At 45.1% G+C, this 22,239-nt stretch overlaps 1 protein-coding gene and 1 long non-coding RNA gene across 12 annotated transcripts in view; one reads left to right on the top strand and one right to left on the bottom strand.

Annotated features, from left to right (window-relative positions):
* AUTS2 (activator of transcription and developmental regulator AUTS2) overlaps nt 1-22,239 on the bottom strand; it is a 667,021-nt gene that overhangs the window by 181,913 nt on the left and 462,869 nt on the right. The window lies entirely within an intron of this gene.
* The window catches only part of LOC309358025, a 33,797-nt gene continuing 31,099 nt past the window's right edge, over nt 19,542-22,239 (top strand). The window contains exons 1-2 of one of the 2 annotated variants that reach the window (XR_014163279.1): nt 19,542-20,025; nt 21,734-21,878. This is a non-coding gene — a long non-coding RNA (uncharacterized lncRNA). Of the gene's footprint in view, nt 20,026-21,117; nt 21,512-21,733; nt 21,879-22,239 lie in introns of those variants that run through there. The other variant, XR_014163280.1, reaches the window with a different exon arrangement.

The following is a 22,239-nucleotide window of genomic DNA, read 5'->3' as shown; positions in this document are numbered from 1 at the left end:
GCCCCCATATATAAGACCATAACAACAACAACAACAAAAACAATTGCCCAAAGTTGTTAATTTTTTTTGGGGGGGGGATTGCCCTACAACCTGCCCACAACTGCAAATCTCACACATTGCCGCAGCCACCAATTGTCTGCATGCTCGCAGCCCAAAGCCCAAAGCCAACCTGCCCACTCAACACAATCACAGCCTATTGCACTCATGCCTCACCGCTGCCATATATCGACCGCCCAATTGCCGCAGCCAATCATCAACAAGGCTTGCTGCAGCAACCAATCACATGCCCAATCACCATTACCAAGCTCCTGCTGGCTGTCGCCACCAATTGCCCGTCTCCCCTCTGCTTTCCATGTATAAGATGACCCACAATTTTTGCCTATTATTTCTAAGGAAAAAAATATCGTCTTATACACAGAAAAACATGGTACATATGTTAGAGTGACTAAGGTGCATTAACCAGGATCACCCATATGCACAATGAGGCGACTGCTTTGGGCGGCAGACAGTGTTAGAAACTCACATATATAAGCTAGACACAAAATAGCTCCTTAAACCAGGCTTCCAGTCACCAAAATGGAATGTCTAGTTGCCATTTCGGGGCCAGATGGCTCCAAAATCATATTTTTCAATACAGTGGTACCCTGGTAGTTGAACGGCTTGGCTTCTTTCCGCAGGGCCTGCAAGACAGAGCTGTTCCACCAGGCCTTTGGTCAGGGCGCAGCCTGACCCCATCCTCTGGCAATCTGCACAGAATTTTGCTTGATGGTTGCCATTAATTTGATTTTAATTTGATTTTTATTTAATTTTATAATGAATGTTTTTAGAATGTTGGACTATTTTGATTGTTGTTAGCCACCCTGAGCCCAGCTTCGGCTGGGGAGGGCAGGATATAAATAAAATTTATTATTATTATTATTATTATTATTATTATTATTATTATTATTATTCCAAACAAATCAGCTCCCTAATGCAACAAACCCGGAAGTGAGTGTTCCGGGTTGCGAACATTTTTCAGAAGCCGAATGTCCAACGCTGCTTCCGCGGCTTCCGATTGAGTGCAGGAAGCTCCTGCAGCCAATTGGAAGCTGCACCTTGGTTTTGAAGCATTTCGGGAGTCTAACGGACTCCCGGAACAGATTAAATTTGAGGACCAAGGTACCACTGTATGAGTTTTTGGTTCCTGGAATTCTTTCTGATTGTGCAGGTAAAATATCATGGGTAGAATTCTACAGGATTTTTTCTTATCAGAATTTCTAGATATCAAATACCATAAGCAGGGCTTTCCCTACCACTAGAGAGAAAGAGAGACAGCACATTGTTGGATATTAGTCACCCTATGCATGTTGATGGGGGGCATTTTGTATTAAGGCACCTAAATATCTTGTTGCTTTGGCCACACCTATCTGTTTCTGCAGATCACAACCATCCTTCCCAACCCATCTACATCACCAGTACAGCCACGTGCTTCCTTCCCTTCAGTCAGCTTTCCCAACACTCTTATAACTTCTGGGGACCTTTGTTCCTTCGGTTGTTGTCAGACTCCCATTAGCCCCAGCCATCACAGTCAATGGGTCAGGAATGATGGATATTGTGGTCCTGAATCATCCATAAGGTCACAGGCTCCCCACCCCTCACCCCTAGCCAATGCATTTCAATAAGTTGTGGAGAATTTGTCTGGCTGGTCCTGAGGACTTCATGTATTGTTTTGATTTCTTAAGTTCTCTTCTACCTGCATATCTACAATGCAATTTTATTCACCCCCCTTCCCCTGCAAAAGTTAAGCACAAGACCCACCCTTAAGTGATGACTTCATGGAGGTTATTTTTACACCAAATGCCTTCAGACGTTCCTGGGATTATTGGATGGGAAGATATCAATCAAGCAATTGAACATGTCCATTCTCTTTAAGTGAATGATGGATCTTTCTTTTCCAGCCTGTCTTAAGCTTCTTTGCTATGTAAGTCACATCTCCCAGCTGCCTATTCATACTTCATTCACCCTCTTCCTTACCTATAATCCCTGTTATTTTTGCTGTCGACTCCTCATGCCTCATTAGATATGTTTGACACCTGCTCACAGAATACCTTTTCACCAGCAATTGCTGGACAGGTTTTGACAAGAGCTAACGATAACTTTCCAAGAGGTCTTCAAAGCTCACATTGTGTTTTTGGTGGGTTAATACAATTTCCCCTTCTCCGCTCAGTACAATTCAGATGTTATCCCATCTCTCTTCTTAGCTGCGACCAAATTCTCTTTGTCTTACCTAAGCCCAGGTGGGTATGAAGAGGGGGTGGGAAACCCTACATAGCTTATCCAAAATATACGAATCAACAATAACACTTTTGTAAAGCTCAAAAGAGTTGCACATGTGCCGCCTACATGAACAAGCATAATTTGAGTTGACTGTTGCAGTTCTGGAAGGCTACTTCTGTCCTGCCTCCCACCTCCCAAACACTCCAACAGATGCCCTTACTTGTAAGCAAGGAAGTGGTTTTTCTTAAAGCAGAGTAAATGCATAAACTCAGCAGCAGGACAGGATCCAATCCAGCCCCACAGCTCTGACAAGGCAAAAGGTTGGTGGGCTTGGACCAGCTCTAGAAGCAAGCACCAAGATTCAAGAGTCCAGGATTAGTGACAATAAGTTCCAAGACTCATGGGAGCTGAGAAGCTTTCCCAACAAGTTTGCACACCCAACCTCCAAGCCTTAAAGCTGTGGTGGGGCACAGCCCTTATTTATAAGAATTATTATTCAATAGTAAATGTCTAGCCTGCAGGTGGGCACTATGTCTAGGTGGGTGTGCCTCCTCCATTCTCTGGGAGTGTAGATTTGTCCTAGAAGACAGAGTCGGACCAGCCTCCCTTTCTAAACATTTTAGCCCTCACTGGTAGACACAGTACTCAGACCCCCGACTCGGTTTTTGCCAATGGTTTGAATGCATTGATCAGTGTGATACATAAATTAGGTTAGAAGGCATTCAGGTTAACAGGTATCAGAGTAACCTATCTGCATGACTAGGTATAAATGAAGGCATTGTCTCAACACTTGACACACACCCGAAGCTCTCCTCACTTTCTGTTCTTTCCCTGAGTGGCAAGGTGCAATGCCACTGGGAGATGCCACCAAGGTCACATCAGTCTGCTGTGGCATGTCACTCAGGGTGTCTGGTGGCATCAATGCAGGCTTAGCCTGACAGTCTGCTCCATGACCCAGTTCCTCCATTTCTGTAAGATCATTCCATTCATCTTGCTAATCCTACAGATATGATTTCAGTGGGGTTTATAAAACTGAATCATGAATCATGCTAGGGTGTGGCTCAGGGCCCTCTCCAAAGACTGACACTGCTCTCTACTGCACAGGAGGTGAAATACTCCTTTCTTAACATTGCGGCCTGACACATTCAGAGGGTGTCCATGTTTTCCAGCCTTGCCCTCTTATTTCTCCTTGTCTTCCTCCACTGTGTGCAATCCCAGGTCTGAGCCTGAAGGTGCTGAGGAGGTCATGACAACTTCCCACCCCATGGGTCAGGTTCACATTTGGTTTAAGTCACATACATAGCACCCAAATTTGAATGGAAGGCTGAGCAGGGTGGAGCGAATATATACTTTATTCATTAGCAGATCCTGGCGATGTTGGGTATGCAGTGAAAGGAACACGAGGGAGCTAAAAGGCAAACCTCAGGACTATCCATTGCATGAGTTGCCACTTGCGAGGCACAGCCTGGCAGGTTAAAATGGAATGAGCAAGATGTGAAAAGACAAAAGACAGCCTTTCAAAGATGAAGTCTCTTTCTGGTGACCTTTAACTGGCTTAACACTATATTATGCGTGCCTGCTTTCTTGACAACCACAGCAAAGGCCAAACCACGCCGAAGGTGTCCTCTGTTTGCTCCTCACCAAATGTTAATGTCCTGTGAGCGATGCATGGAGACATCAGAAGCACTTCAACTTTCCACAAGCATCTCCCTCACACCTCCACCGAATCGTGAAGGTGGCAGGCTGCGACATTAAAGGAACCCATCCAAGTTTCTCTCAACTTACCTCAAAGGAGCTTGAGACTTTGCAGAAAGTTGACCAGGCATCATCACGGTCTTTGCTATCACTCGTGGTCACCCTCTGCTGCAGATGTTGCTGGACTACAATTTCCACCATCCCCGATCATTGCAAAGCCCCAGGCTAAACAGGAAGCCTATCTAGCCCTTCCAAATCAAGAAGTGCCGATGGCCAGTATTGAGGTAGGTGGACATGGTTAGGTAGGAGCCCTTTTCAGGACAGTGAACCAGGGTTGTCACCTTTGGTTGGGCAAAATATGGGACAGGTTGGGGGTGGAGATTGGGGGCACCCACCCACCCATGGCACCCAATCCTCGGCTCTTTGTGGAGGGAAGTTCCCCACGTCCAGCCTCCTGCCTCCCACACCACCTTGGCTCCACTCTTCCCCTCAACTCACATAGAAGGGCAGGGGCCAGGGTTAGATGGCTGTCTCCCATGGGCCATTTGAGCCAAAGCTCCAGCCTCTTGCCCATACTGGTGTTGGAAGAGACTCGAGCATGGAGGAGGTGGAAGGAGGAGGGAGGAAGAGAGGTCAGGTCTGGGTGGCAGAGGGGGGCAAGCAGTGGCAGACCTGTACGATGCTAGACCAGTGGGCGGGGACTGAGGTGGAGCACCAGAGAGAGGGAAGGAAGGACAGGGTGAGGGAGGGAGAGGAGGTCACTTCTTCCCCCTTTTCTCTATTGTCAGCCTCCTCATCAGCCACACCAACAGCAACCACCATTTTGGGCCAGTTGAGCTCAAATACATGAAAAAAGGTGTCCTGCTTGAAGTCCAAACATGATAGGGGACACTTTTGTCCATAAAAGAGGGCAATCCTGTTTTTCTAGGGACAGGTGGCAACCCTATAAGGAACACTCAAATCTCCTGTCACCAAGGTTTACCACATAGATCACAGATCTGCTGGGTCTCACTTCATGCCTTTGCAGCCCCCAACACAAATGTGGAGTACTTTTAGTGGATCGCACTGGAGTGAATGTTTGCATTTATTGTTAGAAATGCAACAGAAGAGAACATTCTGTGGACGACTAAAGGGTTAACATCAACTACCCAAGAGAGGGGCTAGTAGAGGTGTTGCTAGGCAACCAAGCATAGTGGCATAATGTTTGCGAGGAACATGTGCTCTGATTGGCTATGTAGTTCTCAGGGAGTGTGTCCTCTGTATGTTTCGTTGCATGTCTCCCTGCTAGGTACAAGGCCTGAACTAGGAAAAATAAAACGTCTCTGTTCCTTTCTCCTCAAACTATACACTGTTTGTGTTGAGTTTACCTCTGTGAAATGTTATCTGGATTTATTTTCTCTCTCCAGACCCTGTCTGCATTATTTAAGAGAGCTTGCTAAAGCTTTTGAGCAGTTGCAGCCCTGGTGATCCAAAATTCAGGATCCACCTTCAGTTTAGTCCTCTGCCTTCTGAGACAGTCCAGTTATGATTCCTATCGGAGCTTGTTGCCTTGACCTTGGAGGACAAAGCAGGAAATAAATTAAGCCCTCCATCCATCAGGCCATTTGGAAGATAAACACTGTCAGGCACATTCTAACACTTCTTTTTAAAAGTGTTATAGTTTGTTTTCAACCACCTTATTCATAAGAGAAAAGCCTCCTTCATACTAACTCCCTGTGCCTTGAGTTATGGCCTCCCAAGTACCTGAGGTAACTGTGATCCTTTTGTTCCTCAAATAGGCAGCCCACCAATCCAAACAAGGTTCCGATGGTGTCTATGTACACCGATCCGTCCCTCTGCTTATGTGGCTCTCTGTTTGTGGGTTAAATAGACCCTGCCAAATGGTGGGGTGGGGGGTTTCCTGGTCTGTGGAATAAGGCAGTCGAGGTCAGCTTCTCAAAAGGGCTTTTCTTAGCTCTCAGTGTGGATTCAGGCCAACTCAATTTCCATATTTCTAACTCCAGTGGGAACACTGGTCATTATGGTAAAAAAAAAAGAGGGGGGAAACAGAGAGGTAAATAAGAAGAGGGGGAAAGTTACCAGGTTTTTTAATGCTCAACTCTTAACAGAAACCAGATGTTTTGGTGCAAAATTACACATCCAAAGTTACAGAGACAGCTTCTGGTTTGAGCTGGAGATGAACGGAAGTCCACCATGTTCTCCTATTTCCTTATCGATCCTCTGCTTCACTTTGCTCCATGGACTCCAGAATTGGACCATGACTTCTAGACCCCCAAAATTTGTGCCATGTTTGACTGACGTGCATGTAGGCACCAGTGAAACACCGGCAAAAGTAAGATTCTCTATACCGCTGTACATGCAAGCAGAACTTCACTGATGCAATGTCACAGAAAGCCAATTCCCATCAACCCTGACCACTGGGATGATGGGAACTGTAGTCCCAAACATCTGGAGGGCTGGAGTTTGCCTATGCCTGCTTTATTACCTCCCGCAGCAGAGACAACACACCTGTGCGGACTGGTTGCTGGGATCATGAATGGGAGAGGGCTATTGACTTCATACCCTGCTAGAGGGCTCCCCAGAGGCATCCAATTTGCCACTCAGATGAAGAGCAATCAACACTAAATGGACCTCTGCTTTGACCAACAGGGTCCTTCTGTTGTTTCCAAGCAAGCAGCCCTCTCAGGTCTTTCCCTGAGTCAGAGGGTGGCCTCTTCAGGAAGAATGCCTATGTATTTTTGCATTTTTTAATCCCCTCCTTCCTCCCAAAGGAGCCTACAGTAGCAAACACTAAAGTGATAAAAGGCTACAATTAAAACTGAATTAAAAACCTATTTACAACTTTTAAAAGAATAAAGTAGAAGAATCTAATAAAACTGTAAAACTCGCATATCCGCACAACTAATAATTTCAAGGTTCTCAGGAGCAGTCTGTTCTGACTATCAAATGCCTGGGTAAACAGGAATGTTTTCAAGTTCCTCTTGGCATTTAATAATCAAAAAGTGCCTCACCAAAGAGGACATTGCATGAAGATGAGCCACGACCAAGAAGGCCCTGCCAAAGGCCTTTTTTTTAATGTCTTTGAGTACTTAAGGTCCTTTGGCCCCAAGCAATTTAGATTGGTTCCACCAGAACTGGAATGGAATCAAATGATGAGCTTAAGATAAAAAAATGCGGCAGAAAGACCTGTAAACTGATCCCTGGGGGAAAGTCAACAGCCACAAAATTTCACAGGTTCCTTTCTACCTGAAGGTTTGCATTGAAATCTGAACTGAATTTCCTCCCCATGCCTAGTTATAGGACCTGGTTTCCAGACTTCTCACCATCCTGGTTGCCCCATTCCAGATGTACTGTAGTTTGTCATTATGGTTCTTAAAACATCGTGTGTCAGGGAACTGCCACCGAAACGAGAGGAGGAGGCGAGGCTCCACGACGATGCTGGAGAGGGGCCAAGTAGGGAGAGAGGCAGGTCTCCTGTTCGGGAAGAAAATCAGCGCAACACCAGGGATGGAGGGGAACCAATGGGGGAAGCAGAGAGCAGGCTCAGAGACTCTTCACTGGACACCAGCGGGGAGAGCACAGGTCCTCCACTACCCACGCCCTCCCTGCGCAGAAGACTTCCGCGCAGGGAGAGTAGGAGGAGACTGGAAAAGGTTTAAGAAACGCCCACTGTCGGATTCTGCCAGCGACTGAACAGCCACGAAGTGAGGGGCTGTCCAGCCAGGGAAGTTTTAACCAGGCCACCTAGCTAGGAGTGGCGGCAACTTACGCACGAGCAACCCCATATAACCATTACATCGTGCTCCAAATTGAATCAGAAATAAAATAAATCCCGGTGGCCAATTCTGCAGAAAATAACAACGAGCAACTTCCTTACATATATTCAAATTCATTTCTTTTGACCAGCCTTTGCAACCTGGTGCCCTCCAGACATTTTGGACTACAGCTTCCATCAACTCCTGCTAGCACAGCCATTCTTTACATACACACCCCTCCACTCTCCTTTGCTTCTCTAGACTTTTTTGGCATGCCTCCAGTTCCCCAGGAGAGATTGAGGGCCTTGTAAAACCCATTGCGCAAACAACCAATTCCTGTTCATTTATCACATTTAGCATGCACACTTCTTCCACACACTCGCGCACATCGCTCTCTCTCCCCCCCCCCCGGTCTCTCCCCTTACGCCAGAGTCTGCTAAGCCATTTCCCTTCTCCCAATTACAAATTAGTCCATTAGGCTGTCTGCAGTAGGCCCTCTGTTGCCACTTGGTAATAGCTCCGGAGACTTCATCATAATCGGAATGGCTCCCCATGCATTCGTGAGGGCAGATGGAGGCCGCTCGTGGGTAATGAGGTATCTTGCTACCAAAGGGCACTGCTTGGGGGTTCATTAGTTAGCCACAGCTGAATCATGTGTGTGTGTGTGTGGGAGAGAGAAACAACAAGGTTTTTAAAAGCCCCCTGCCCGTGGATCCCTTCAGCATATTAAATGAATACTCTACGAAATCTCCATAACCACATTTTCTTTCTTCTTCCCTTGCCTTTGTAAACTTTATTTTTATTCTCTCTGCACAAATTGCGGAAAACAGAATGACAGCACAAAAACAGAACAGCAGTATTTTGCTGCATTTACTGTACCACAGCTTCCACCAAGAATTCTGGGAACTGAAGTTCGTTAAGGGTGCTGCGAGACTTCTTTTCTCCACACAGAACTACAACTCCCAGCATTGCATGGGAAGAGAGGAGAGGATAGCTGAATCACTCTGGAAATGGTCGCTCTCTGAGGGGAGTAAGGTTTTCCCATTGGTGAAGCATGTCTTCATGGCGCCCGACATAGAGGTGCGGGGATGTGCTGGGGTGTGGGGCGTGCCAGCCCAGCCCTGGCTGCTGCCATGATGCCAGCCCCGATCCACTTTGAGACTGGGATGACCCCACTAGGGTGAGAAGCATTGCCTTTCTGTGTAAATTGGACTTGTTACTGTATTTCAAAATATGCATTCATACATAAAAGTCAGGATATGCAATTTTTATGCAAATCTGGGTCCTCTTTCTGACTTATTTCCAACGATCTGTCCCCCTCCCTCTTTTTTCTCTTTTTTTTAAGCGGTTCACACAAAGCTGCCTAACACAAAGTTGACAGGCACATCTACGGAGGTGATTGGAGTTCTTGAACCATGTTCTCCCCCGCACGAAAATATGCATTTATGAGCTTTGATTCCTACACAGTGCTCCTGGTGAAATTTTGATATGGATTTTTTGAAGATGTAAAGGATGGATAAGACATTTAATCAATGTCATAAAAAATGTAAAATCCATTGGTCTTCTAAAATGAAATTAATAATCTGTGCAATAAGTATCATTAGGAGATAAGTGACGTTTTTTAGGCTTTGATTTGCACCGTGTAGCAAATCTTGCTTCCATGCATTTCAAACACCTTGAGCTCCATCCATCTTGATTAAAACATACCCAAACCTTGGTGACCCCATTGGAGTGGTCCATCAAATTCCATTCCCCCCCCCACCTTATAATATCCTTAGGGATGGGGGGGTGGGATACATCATTGCCTGCATCCTTTGCTCATAATGAGGGGGAGAAAGGAGGCATGGCTCCATATCATATTCAAATTAAATCTGGGATTTCAATACTCCCTGATTATCAGGAAGCCTTGTCATTCACTAATAAATTTCTCCTTCATCTCATGTTGAATAGGCCAGACATCTCACTTAAATACTGAAAGGGGGGAAATGAAGAGGAGAAGAAGATCTTGCTAAATGGCTGGGAAAATGCAAAGTTTAAAGCAATCTCCTTGCAAACTAAGCCAGGATCTTTCCTTTGTGAAGAATGGGAACACCTCAATGGCGTGCAGAGTGCCTGCTTTGAACACCAAAAAGGTGCCCAGATACACCTCATCTCCATTGAAAAACATCCTCAAGAAGCGGGGTGGGGGTGGGGAGGCTTCAAGTTAACTAATTAATTATATTTTACATATTTCTGGGCGGCTTTGAGGGCTGAACCTTTCTGAAGGTGACTCCCAAGCAAATAAATGCAATGCAGTGTGGTCAACATCAAAGTACAATTAATGAAACCAGCTAAACTTTATATTTATGTATTGTTAAATTTCTATTCCGCTTTTCCTCCCAAAGGAGCCTAGGGTGGGAAAGACTTCTGCCTTTTTTTGGGGGGGGGGAATACAAAATTTAAAATGAAATAATTCCCTATTCAAAACATTTAAAAACTGTTTCAAAACACATGGAAACACCACACTTCATAAAACACCTAAAACAAATTTAAGAACAGATGTAGCACTGAACAGGCCTGCCAGAATAGAAACGTTTGCGACAGGTGTCTAAAAAGAATACGTCAGTGGTGCCTGCCAAGTATAACTAGGCAGGGAGTTCCAAAGCACAAAGAAAGACAGTAAGACATCTCAGCAGGAAGTACAGTGGTGCCCCGCAAGACGAATGCCTCACAAGACGGAAAACCCGCTGGACGAAAGGGTTTTCCGTTTTGGAGGTGCTTCGCAAAATGAATTTCCTATGGGCTTGCTTCGCAAGACGAAAATGTATTGCGAGTTCCTGTGGTTTTTTTTTCCTCCCCCCCCTTTTTCCCAAGCCGCTAAGCCGCTTATCAGCTGATCCGCTAAGCCGCAAAGCCGCTTAACAGCTGATCCACTAAGCCGCTAATCAGCTGATCCACTAAGCCGCTTAACAGCTGATCTGCTAAGCCGCTTATCAGCTGATCCGCTAAGCCGCTAAGCCGCTTATCAGCTGATCTGCTAAGCCCGCTAAGCCGCTTATCAGCCACTAATGGGCTTGCTTCGCAAGACGAAAAAACCGCAAGATGAAGAGACTCGCGGAATGGATTCTTTTTGTCTTGCGAGGCACCACTGTAACTCAGCCTTAGAACTTGGGAGAAAAATTGCCACTCGTTGTAACCAGTAACAAGGAAGGGCTGTAGCTCAGTGACATAGAAGAGTTTGGATTTGATATCCCATTTATCCCTACCCGAAGGAGTCTCAAAGCAGCTAACATTCTCCTTCCTCCCCCACAACAAACACTCTGTGAGGTGAGTGGGGCTGAGAGACTTCAGAGAAGTGTGACTAGCCCAAGGTCACCCAGCAGCTGCATGTGGAGGAGCGGGGAATCGAACCCAGTTCACCAGATTACGAGTCTACTGCTCTTAACCACTACACCACACTGGCTCTCTCCACACATAGCATCTCCTTTGCCTGCAGAAGCTCCCAGGTTCAAGACCCAGCATCTCTAGGTAGGACTGGGAGGACCCCAGCCCCAAACCCTGGAGAACCGCTGCCAGTCCATGCAGGCAATAGTGAGCTAGGTGGACCAATGGCAGGCATGGATTTAGGGCAAGTGTGATTGGTTCCCCAACACAGGGTGCAGGGGCCAATGGAGTGCTGTCCCGCCTGCTTCCCAAAGCCTAGTAAGTGCTGGGCTTTGGGAAGAAAGCAAAATGGCCCTGACAGGGTCCTAGAATCCTCCTTCCTCCTTTCCAATGCTTAGTTAGTGTTTGCCCAGATTTGGGAAGGAGGAAGGAGGGCTCTAGGACCATGCCAGAGCCGCAGATCTCTTTCCAAAAGCCCAGTGCTTCACATACCTCGCTTTGGGAAGGTGGCTTTGGGCTGGTGGGTAGGGGGTGTCCAATTTTTAATTTTCTTTCCCCAAATATATTTTTTTAAAGAAGTGTTTCCCACCCTAGCCTCCTTTGGGAGGAAAGTCAGAATAAAATTTAGTAATACATAAATACAGTGGTACCTTGGGTTACAGATGCTTCAGGTTACAGACTCCGCTAACCCAGAAATAGCACCTCGGGTTAAGAACTTTGCTTCAGGATGAGAAATCGTGCTCCAGTGGCACGGCAGCAGCCAGAGGCCCCATTAGCTAAAGTGGTGCTTCAGGTTAAGAACAGTTTCAGGTTAAGAATGGACCCCCAGAATGAATTAAGTTCTTAACCCGAGGTACTACTGTATAAAGTTTAACTGGTGTTCAATTTTTTTGCGGTAGGAGCTGGGGGCCCCAATGTCCCATAAGAGTTAAGGCAAATTGCAGAGCCCAGTGCAGTACATCTCCAATGGCTGGTTCTTTCTCCTCTTCCTCCTACTGTGAAGAGGTAAGGTAAAAAAGATAAAGGACCCCTAAATAGTTAAGTCCAGTCAAATGTGACTATGGGGTTGCGGCGCTCATCTCACTTTCAGGCCAAGAGAGCCAGCGTTTGTCCACAGACAGCTTTCCGGGTCATGTGGCCAGCATGACTAAACCGCTTCTGGAGCAACAGGACACAGTGATGGAAGCCAGAGTGCATGGAAACGCCGTTTACCTTCCCACTGCAGCGGTACCTATTTATCTACTTGCACTGGCTTGCTTTCGAATTGCTAGGTTGGCAGGAGCTGGGACAGAGCAATGGGAGCTCACTCCGTCGCGGGGATTCGAACCGCGGACCTTCTAATCGGCAAGCCCAAGAAGCTCAGCGGTTTAGAGCACAGCGCCACCCACGTCCCTGAAGAGGAAGGAGGGTCAAAACAGCCTCCTGCTGGTGGCAGCACCCACAACAGGAGGAGCAGGAGCCGTCAACCATTGAAGATGGCTCCTCCCAATGTCCCGACATCACTTGCTAAATGTGAGGACATCACACACATGTGACGTAACACCATGACATAATTCCCCTCCCCCAAATAACCCTCTCAAGTTGGCGCCTCTGCATACGAATAAGCATACACAGTTTTTATACAAATCCCCACTGTACTTGGGGGGGGGCGTTTCCTCTGTTTTTGGCCAATGCGTTCACACATTGGTTTGTGTTACTTGGCAGAAACATGCCAGCTTTTCCAAATGTAACATGTAACTCCATGTCTGGTTAGAAAAGTATATGAAGGACTGCTAGCTCCCATTTCCCTTCATTTAGCAAATTAATTCCCTAATTTCTCCATGAAAATGCTACCTTAATTAGCAACGATTTAAAGAAGAAATGTGGAAGATGAAGGAGAGCAGGAAAAGAGAGAGCGAATGAAACAAAGCGAAGCCGTTAAGAACGCAAGAAAAAGCCAATGGCCCATTGAGCTCAGCATTCTGCTCTCAAAGCGGCCAACAAATTGCCAATGGAAAACCTGGAAGTAGAAGCCAAATGCAACAGTGCTCTCCACACTCAAGTGTCCTAACAAATGGGGAACTGCCATGGAATCAATCTGGTGAAGGGTTCTACATCAATACTCCAGACAAATAAATACATTTGTGATGCAATCATTTTGTTACCATAAAATAATGTCCAAATTTTGCTCAATGAATGAAGGAAGGAAGGAAGGAAGGAAGGAAGGAAGGAAGGAAGGAAGGAAGGAAGGAAGGGGCAAATAGAAGACCCTTGCTATATATAGGTTGGATCTATGCTTGAGTGCCCATAAGACTATAACTACGTAAAAATTTTCCTAGCCATAAGATCTTATTAAGAAGGTACATCTCCCAAGAGCACAAAGCCATCATGCTGTAAATTTTATTTAATTTCCCATAGGGTTTTCCACCTTCATACATATAATTAGAGTGCAGCACAGAATTCGGTGTGTGTGTGTGTGTGTGTGTTCTCAATAAACCACACCAGGGAATGGTCAACATTTAAGATGACAAGCTTTAACAATTGTTTTCAGGCAATTCCCCCCCCCCCCCAGCAATCCTAGTGAGCGCTCCAGGAAGCTAGTCTTTAACTTCCTCTAACTAGATTTCAGGACAATGAATGAATTGAATTTATTACGGTCCCAGACCAGACTCACATACCGTACTAAACAAACCAGGAACACAATAAAATTAAGTTTAAATTAACAATCAATATAACGATAAACAATAAAGTTATAGCAGCAGTTAAAAAATGGTTTAAGTCTTAATCTCTACAATATTATCTATAATTTGCTTGTAGGGCCTTAATCTTTATAATAGCACAGCTGGTTCCCTAAGTTTTATGGCAACTGCGCAAAATTTGACCGCCTTTAACATAATCTCTGGATCCTTGTCCTCTAATATCCAGCAAGGCACTGAAGACTTTCCTCTAGCATATCCCTGCATCTGTGGTAGACTTGATATCTGCCTTCAGGGATGTCTTTGATTTGACTGCAGGAAGTCGATATGAACTACTGTAGAACCAAGTAGGGTCAGGTGTCCACAAATTATTAAAAAAATACAAAGGTTCCTATGATGGGTGTCACTCAGTCCTGTGCAGAGATGTGTTCAAATTCATCATTCACTGGAAGGCAACCCTTTTATAGGACCTAATTACGGTACATACTACAACTTCTGTCTACTAATGCCATTCCTGTTGTGCTGCCCCAGAACAACTACCTCCCACTTGCGCCTGAATTCCTGCATATATATTGCCAGGAGACCCAAAGTGAACGAAATACTTTCTGGAGGAGTTCACCTGTGGCTCCCAAAAGCTGACAGTGTGCCACAGCAGCTACATCCCAGGAACACCTTTGATTGGCCAGCTAAACCAGGTGAGGGTAGTCGAAGGGTCTCAAACCTTCAGTGAGTTAGGGACTTCTCCCCATGGTTTCAAGGCCTGACCTGAAGTTTCTGGTATTTAGCACCCTTCTCAAGCCTTCTGGGAAAGGATTAAAATTTCAACCCAAAGGGATAGATTCTGGGACACTGAAGGACAACAGGTTTTCCATATGAACCTCCTCATTTTCTGGTAGCATTACTGGGAGCACTAAAGAGCCTAGGACAGGGGTACTCAAATGGACTGCCTTCTCCCATGTTGCCTGTCAGAGAATATCTGGTGTAAATTCCAATAAATTGGGGTCCTATTCTATTTCAAGAAGTGGAATTTTGTTAGCAAGACTTGAATCCTGACATATATAGGAACATAGGAAGCTAACTTACACCGAGTGAGACCTTTGGTCCACCTACCTCAATATTGTCTACACTGATTGGCAGTGGCTCTCCAGGGTTTCAGATGGGGGACACTCCCAGCCCTATGTGGAAAGGTCATGAATTTAATCTGGGACCTTCTGCATACAAAGCAGATGCTCTAACCATTGGGCAATGGACCTTGCCTCTCCCAGGCGCACATTTCAATCTACAGTTCATCAATATACCTTTCAAAATGTTGCACTGGAAGTGCAATTTGCAAAAGGACAGTCCGAAGCACTTCAGCACCTTGCCTTAATCTAAAAAGAGCCGGCCCTATCGTTGGGCACAGGGAGGTGGCCCCAGGGAGCAGCTGATTTGGGGTGTTGCAAAAGGGCAGGAAATGGCGAGTTAACTTTCTACTGTCACCAGGAAGGGGGACAAAATAACTTGGATCAGTCTTTGATTCCATGCATCTTTGACATCAGGGTGGGCTGGCCCTGATTCCAACTTACACTTCAAAGAGGCTTTGCCCAGAGCACAGCAGGGAATATGACAGAAAAAGAATTTATGATCCGATTCCGTGACTTAGTGCAAAGACTGGTGAGCTGTTATGTGGCTGCTGCCCCAGCTAGCTGTGAACTTATGAAATGCATTTGGGGAATAATTAAACCGAGAAGGGGGGGGATTGTTTTCAGCTAACTCTTGAAAACACCACATCACCCTCACTTTCCCCCGAAATAAAGCTATCACCTCATTATCAGCATCCTCCTCTATATTGCTCCTGACCTTTAAGAACGGAGCTGAAATCTTTAAGCGTGCCCATGAAAGAAACATGTGGGAAAGTACTTCAGCGAACGAACGGTTCGAAAACAAAACAAAACCCACCTTGCAACCATTAAGCAGAAGAAGGGATTTGCTAACCAGGCAGCTTTGAGGTCCAAGTCATTACAGCTCATTCAAAGGAGCTGAATACCTTCTCCAGTTACTTGCTGGAATTCATAAAACATCTGAAGGTGTTTTATGGGCCCTGTAAATGTGGAATGTTTGTGCGTGCTCACCAAGAGTGTAAGATCCTAAATTCTCTTACTATATATTTTTTGGCATCAGCGTTTATTCTTGCATGATGAAAAGCAGAGATGTTTGCGCCTAACAAAGTAACGCGGCAAGTTGACAGATGTCTGCTTGGAAGGCCCCATCTGCATGATGCTTTTGAAGCAGTATCAGACCATGTTAACAGTCATGGCTTCCACTCAAAGAATGCTGGGAAGTGTTGCTTGTTAAGAGGACACAGAGTTGTTAGGAGACCCCTATTTCCCTCCCAGAGCTACAATTTCTGAAGTGTTTTAACAATCAATCCTTAGGCCCAGGGAACTCTCACAACTGCAGTAGAAACAGACCCAGATTGCTGTGGGTTGTGTTGACTGCACCAGAGTAATCAGGGAGGGGGGTGGGTCCAAGCAGGAGGGAGAGGCAGGCATTGTGGGAGGAGACTACCACAAAACAGCAGAGAGTGGAGCCTTCCAGACCCTCCAAGTGTCCCTGTTTTCCAGGGACAGTCCCAGTTTTACAGAAGCCATCCCGGTTTCTGATTTGATCCCAGAATGTCCTGTTTTTCCTTAGGACGTCCCTATTTTCATTGGAGAAATGTTGGAGGGTATGGAGTTATGCGACCCCGGAGCCAAGGAGCCAAGTAACTTTAGAAGACATCTGAAGACAGCCCTGCATAGGGAGGCTTTTTAATCTTTAATGTTTCATTATGTTTTTATATATGTTGCAAGCTGCCCAGAGTGGCTGAGGAACCCAGTCAGATGGGTGGGGTATAAATAATAAAATTGCTGCTGCTGCTGTTGTTGAATAGAACACCCCTCTTTTCATCATATATGGACGTGGGTGGCACAGAGCTTAGGACTTGCCGATCAGAAGGTCAGCGGTTCAAATCCCCGCGACGGGGTGAGCTCCCGTTGCTTGGTCCCTGCTCCTGCCAACCTAGCAGTTCGAAAGCACGTCAAACTGCAAGTAGATAAATAGGAACTGCTCCAGTGGGAAGGTAAATGGCGTTTCTGTGCGCTGCTCTGGTTCGCCAGAAGTGGCTTAGTCATGCTGGCCACATGACCCAGAAGCTGTACGCCAGCTCTCTTGGCCAATAAAGCGAGATGAGCGCCACAACCCCAGACTGCAACCCGTGACTGGACCTAACGGTCAGGGGTCCCTTTACCTTTTACCTTTTCATCAGAGAAATGTTGGACGGTATGGTCTTCCTAGAGAAGGTAGGAGTTCCTACCTGAAGCTCCTTCTTTTCACTTGATGCCCTGGTGCTGAAGCATCACCACAAAGGATGGAATCCATCCTATGGGATTCAATCCTGTGAGGTGCAGGATGTTGCTCCTTCATGTGGGTCTTCCCTATTGAGAAAGTGCTCATGACCAAGCAGCACCCTGCAGGATCAAACCCTCCAGCTCTCACATGGGAGTGGGGAAGGAGACGCAGTATCTCCACGTCCCTTTCTTCTATATGTTGTATTAGGGTTTAAAAACACTTAAATAAACATGAGCTCCACCTCCAAATTGATCAGGGGCTGCATATAGGGAAGGCAGCCCACAGCCCTCATTGCTGAGCCTGCAAGGAAGCATGAAATATAGGAAGAGTGTTCGGGGTATTGAAGGATCCCAGTTGATTGTCATCTGTTTGGAAGCTGCGGCTGGAGACTGAAGCGGGGCTCAGAGAGAAGAGCTCCTCCAGCCTCTTGAAGGAGATTTTTACTAGGGTTGCTTTTTGCCAATTAACTGCCACTTTGAGGCTTATCAGTCATCAAGGTCTGAGCGTTGTTCTGGTTTATTGCAGCTCAGCAAAAAGTCTTTGATAAGATTCTGCAAATGTGACAGCAAGGTCGTTTCAATAAAAAGGCTGGAAGGAGCCCATTTGTAAGTGCATAATAACATCCCGTACAATAGCTGCAGTGAAATGCACAAGGTTGTTTTTTTCTCTGCATAAAAAAAAAGAAATCACCTAAGCATTTGGTAGAACTAATATATACAAAACATGAACTTATAAGAGTTTTCTGTGGTGGTTTATGAATAGAGCTGTCATAGAAGGACTATAAAAACACACACACACCAATTTTAAAAGACCTATTCAGTAGCAACGGAACATATTCAGTACAAAAGCTGGCGTTTTCATGGCTGCTCTATCAGCTGGGAGGTACAGAGGGTAGAAGGCTTACATTAAGGGTGGATTCAGATGTGGGGGTTATTGCGTTCGCTTTCCTGGTTTTAACACTGGCCCGGATTTTAACGTTCATTCTGCAATGCATTACCTGTTGCATTATGGAACTCTGGCTATTTGATTGATTAAATTGTAGGAAAGAACTGCATGGCTGTACATTGTAACCATCAACTGCCCTGGGAAAGAAATGGGATATCTTCTCTTGCAAGAGAACAGCGGCCAAAATGGTTGTAGCGATTTTGCATGATTTGGGACTGAATATTTTTTCGGGGGGGGGGCATGGCACTGAAAAATGTGTGTTTTGGGGGACCGTGCAAGATCACTGCCCCTCCAAAAAAGCATTTTTTTCAGAGTATTGATCTTGTGTGGCACCCCAAGACACACATTTTGGGGCACCGTGCCTAGAAAAAGTGTTTTTGGGGGCACAATATCGCACAAGTGTGGACCCAGAAAATGGCATCCTGGATTTGGGCCATGTCGTGTTCGAAGGTATGGTATACCATCCCAAAGTTCATCCATTCCCACGAGTATCTGAATTAATGGGGTTGCCAATGGATTTGGTTTTTTTCCTGAACACAGTTAACATGGAACTGCACACAAAAATTCTGCAAGATTCCCTTAATTTCCAAAAGTGGTTTTGTGTTGTGTGAAATAAATTTTAAAAAAGAGGTCCATCTAGTTCAACATCTTGTTCTCACAGTGGCCAACCAGATGCCTGTGGGAAACCAGGGAGGAGAACATGAGCTCAAGAGCCCTCTCCCCTCCCATGGCTTCCAGCAACTGGAATTCAGAACATTGTTGCCTCCAACTGTGGAAGTAGACCATAGCCATCATGGCTGGTAGCCATTGATAGCCCTATTTTCCTTGAATTTGTCCAATCCTCCTCTAAAGCCATCCAAGTTGGTGACTGTGGCATTTGTCTGAAGCCCCCGGTCGTCTCATGGACTATTGACCCATACACCACTAATCCGCTGCCACCAACCAGGTCCTCCCCAGTAAACCACTTAGTCTCAGTCAGGTTCTTAAGTTAACAAAGAAGAGTGTGCAGTGGTACCTCGGGTTACATACGCTTCAGGTTACAGACTCCACTAACCCAGAAATAGTACCTGGGGTTGAGAACTTTGCTTCAGATTGAGAACAAAAATCGTGCTCCGGCAGCACGGCGGCAGCTGGAGGCCCCATTAGCTAAAGTGGTCTTCAGGTTAAGAACAGTTTCAGGTTAAGAACGGACCTCCGGAACGAATTAAGTACTTAACTCGAGGTACCACTCTAGTTTATTGCAAACACAAATAAACTTTAACTGCATTCAAACGTTGTTACTCTTCTTGGTCTTATTTTATCTTGTCTCTAACTCTTCTACCTCCCCTCACACAAGAACCAACTGCACTAACTGTCTCTCTATTTCCAACTGCCTGCCAACTGCTTTCCCAACTGCCTTTCCCAACCAACCAACCAACCAACTAAAACCAACCAACCCAAACCCTTGGGCTAAGCCCTTTTATAAACAGGTAGCTGGCTTTTCTATTCTATTTTCTATTAACTCTTTCTCTACCCCTGTGCAGACATTTTAAAAAGAATGGGCAAATGCCACAGGGACCATCACTGCCTCCCTTTTTTTCTGCCCTGAATCTTCCAACGTTCAGCTGCACTGGTTGCCCACAAGTTGCAGTGTTATGACAGAGGGAGAAAAACCTGTCTCTATCCACTTTCTCAATGCCACACATAAATTTATGCACTTATATCACCTTGCCTCTTGCGACATGTTGTGGTGCAACATAACAGTGAATGTCATATGTGCTGTTCCCCCATGAAAACAGCAGGAAATATCTGTATGTCTGTCCCCAATTTCGTCTCATGATTTTCTGGGCTAACAGGGTTGGAAATGGATTTTTTCCTGAAAGCAATTAACACAGAGATGAGTGCAAAACTTCCATCAGATTCTGCTAGATTTCCAGAAATAGCTTTGGTGCCGTGTGAAAGATCACCTAAGATGCAAAAAGTATCAGGTAAGGAAACACTGGGAAATGAAATAAAGTGCTGTCTGAATTTAGCCCAAGACAGGGCTTCTCAAATATTTTGAAACCAGGCTTAAGCAATGTCCTGATAATCTTAAATTTGCAGAGGAAAATATCCTTTTGAATCATATGCGCAATGCATTGAATCCAACAAAGGGACATTATGAATGGACTCTCTGCGCCTTTACTACAGGAGAAAGACTGGTATTGATGAACTGGAAAAATAAAAATGCAGCTCCCTTCCATGATTGGATTGAAAATATGTACAAACTCACTACACGTGAACAAGTTGCATACAAACATAGACTTGCCGTGGACAAATGTAACAATATTTGGAATTGATTTTCTTTCTTTTTTTAATACCATATTCAGTTCGGTTAAGGCCTGGTTAACTACAATAACAACTTTTTGTAATGTATACAAATTGTGGTTGTTGTTCTGTTTTGTTTTCTACATGGGTGCTATTTCTTTTTCTTCTTTTTTCACTTTTTCTTACTCTGCGTACTTCTAATTATGTACTTTTTATCTTTTAATAAAGAATATAAAATAAAAATAATAAAAAGAAACTAGGAGTAGGCAAGACACAGTGATATTAACCTAACAGAACTGGACAACAGGGGCAAAGCAACTGCTTATATACGTTTCTGAAGGCCTGGGCCACTCCCACTCCCACCGTGATTGGCTGTCTAAACTTCTAAGCTGCGAATCACGACTTAGAGTTCAAGGGCCAATGGCAGAGGCCCAAATCCTGAAATGTTCTGTGATTGGATATCATATATCGAATCAGAACACAGGGGCTCAGAATCCTTAGTCCAGACTCAAGCTCAGGCAAACACAGATCACTGAATACATAGGAGGATGTTTTTTGAGATCCAAGTCCCAGGTACTTCTAGTGTTGCCAGGAGAGGTATTCTTTTTTACCCCTTCCTATCTGATCCTTTTATTCTTAGCTGCCAGAAGAACCTTAGGCTCTGCAGTTTGTGAAGGGTGCTGAGAGTTGTTAGGAGACCCCCTATCCCTCTCACAAAGCTACAGTCACCACAGTGGTTTAACAGTCTATCCCAGGGAACTCTGGGAATTGTAGTTCTCGGAGAGGAATAGCAACTCTCAGCACCCTTAACAAATTACAGTCCCCATGATTCTTTTGGGTAAGCCATGACTGTTTAAAGTGGTTTCATAGTCCTTTAAGTCTATGGTGTGGACATGGCCTGACATAATATAAGCAAACTTCCATGTCCTCCCTTTCACGTCAAGCAAAAAAATTGTATATTTCCTGCTCCAATTTCATTTTGAGGACATTTTTATCTTCCTTCTTCCTCACAAGGAAGCAACCCTGAGCCATCTCCAGCAGCAGAAAAATTCAAAATTTGCAGGGTTTCGTTTTCTCACACAGAAGTAGTTCAACTGAAATTCTTTTTTTTTGGAAGAGCATCATTTTTGTGCTATAGAAGATGGAGTGACAGACACAGAGAGAACGGTAGGCCCCTCTCCCCAATACAAAGCCATACTTCCAGCTCTGCTCAGTTTGGCAGAAGGCTAGAAAGCCTTAATGAGAAACTTTGATTCCTGAAAGCATAATAGGCATGGGGACTCAGAGCACACAGAGAAAAGATTGTATTTCTCTGCTAACGAGAGACCGGGGTCATGAGTTAAGGTGTTTTTGGTTTGAGTTTGGGTTTCTTTCTTTCTCTTTTTTTAGAATTGAAGCTTGGAAGAGACCATCGTTTCTTTTTTAAAAAAAAAAGTCCTCAAAAACATACAATGAAGAATCTCTTCTTGGCACACTGCTTGGATTGACTCAATGATGAAGTTTCAAGAAGGTATATATATCTGTCAACTACATGGTAATGTAGATCCTTTAGCAACACTGCTTAAAATTATTCTTGGGGTGCTACGTGAAGGCAGAACCTGTTGCTAGGGAAAGGTCACACTCCACAGGATGTCTTCCTAGCTTAGATCACATCTGTCCCTTATTTTTAAAGCAGTCATGGGCCTCCTTTAATAACTCCAGCATACTGTCCAACTTTTTCATTTCAAGAACCAGGACATTCTTGGGCAAGCGCTTTTTGCAGGGTGAGAGTGGAGAGAGAGAGAGAGAGAGAGAGAGATATTGCGGCACCCAGAATGACTGCCATGATCTTGCAAGAAAAGGAAAAAATCAAGATGTCCCGGTTTACCTGGGCACTTGGCAAGAATGCTCTGGGA

The sequence above is a fragment of the Podarcis melisellensis genome, assembly GCF_964234715.1.
Source record: "Podarcis melisellensis genome assembly, chromosome: 15".
Lineage (NCBI taxonomy): Eukaryota > Metazoa > Chordata > Lepidosauria > Squamata > Lacertidae > Podarcis > Podarcis melisellensis.
The sequence above is the reverse complement of the archived record's forward strand: the minus strand, read 5'-3'. Positions and strand labels throughout refer to the sequence as shown.